Raw genomic sequence first — 1,620 nt, 5'->3', positions numbered from 1 at the left:
GTCTCATTTGGCCAAGTATCTTTTCCCTTTCCTTTTCTCTCCTTTTCCTCTTTTCTTTTTGTCCAGCTGACTAAAGAAACTATATAAATTTGAAATGTAAATGGGGGGATGATTCAGATTCTTGAATACTCTTGAACAAAAGTAGTCACATTAAAAGTGTTCTGGTAACACATCATTCTTCCTTTAACACAGACATAACAACAACAGAAGTGAACTGTCTTACTGAAGTGTGGTGGATTAAGCTTAGTAATCCATATCTTGTACTTGTGGATAGCATGGTTTTTAAAAAGGCAAATAAATGTAACATAAGTATAGGATTAGTTAAGGAAATTAATCCATAAAAATGGAAAGAAATAGTAGTGCTGTACAACATTATGGAAAAGTGTCATTGTTACATCATAGGTATCGATTAACAAATTAAAGTATTTGTGATAGAGTATTTAGCATTTCTAGTTTAGCACAGATGTGAAATATATGGCTTCATATCTGTTTCTGATAATATATGGTTTCTTCGTATAATGCAATGTAAATTTACTTTATGTATTTAAAACTCTGACATTTGGGGCTGGGGATTTAGCTCAGCGGCAAAGCGCCTGCCTGGCAAGTGCAAGGTCGTGAGTCCGGTTCCTGGTACTGGAGAAAAACCAAAAAGAAAAAGAAAAAAAAATACAAATTAAAATAAAATAAAACTCTGACATTTACTGAACAGAAAACAGTAGTGGTCACACTCCCAGCAGCTTTGCTCTTGTCAGATTTCTTAGTGCCTTCTCAAGTCTGGAGTGAATTTAAACAGTGTTCTTGCATTGAATACAATTTTATCAATTTTCAGATAGTTACAGAAAATCTTCCAAAGTGTACAAGTGCTTCCTCTATATCAAGAGAGTTTGTTGATTTTAAAATACTATGCTTATAAAAAAACAATCTGAACATTTTATATGTGCATTCCTGATACTCTGGAGAGCCAAAACACAAAATTTCCTCAAATCTTTTCACATATTTCCCTCACGGCATTTAACCTAAGCCATAAGAACTCTAAATAAAAAGAAGAGTGGCTCATTTTCTGACTCTTCACAAACCATAGTTTTAATTCCAAGGGGAAACAAAATTAGTGTTGAATATTGGTTCTTTTCAAATACTTATTATACTGCTACATTCACCAAGTCATCTTTCCTCTTTGTTAACTCAAGACTATGTCCTTTACTAAGGAAACCTACAAGAATGAGTGATGGGATCAAGGTAAGGACAAAGTGACACATCTAGAGTTTGCTTCTTAATTTTTCTCCACTGGAAAACCCCTGAAGCTGAAGAGCATACAGGTGAAGGAGGTCTGAGAGAAAATCAGAAGCAGCCTGCGTCTGACATAAAATTTTGTGTTCTGACTTCATATTATATGTAAATTTTTCACTCTCCTTAAGAAAACTTCTAATATAGAAATATTATCTTCAAAAAAAAATAAAGAAATGATGTCTTTAAAAAAGGAAGTAAACACTACTGGAACTTGCAGGATGCAATGAATGCAGTCCTCAGAGGGAAACTTATAGCAGTGGATTCCCACATTAGGACAACAGAATGAACACAAATGAACAACCTATGCTGCACCTCAAGCTTCTAGAAAAAGAA

The 1,620-nt window shown here is 34.0% G+C and overlaps 1 pseudogene; it reads left to right on the top strand.

Annotated features, from left to right (window-relative positions):
* The window catches only part of LOC102009787, a 9,854-nt pseudogene that overhangs the window by 1,796 nt on the left and 6,438 nt on the right, over nt 1-1,620 (top strand).

Source organism: Chinchilla lanigera, unplaced genomic scaffold, assembly GCF_000276665.1.
Source record: "Chinchilla lanigera isolate Chin_1 unplaced genomic scaffold, ChiLan1.0 scaffold00001, whole genome shotgun sequence".
NCBI lineage: Eukaryota > Metazoa > Chordata > Mammalia > Rodentia > Chinchillidae > Chinchilla > Chinchilla lanigera.
Note: the sequence above shows the minus strand (reverse complement) of the source record. Positions and strands in the feature narration are given on the sequence as shown.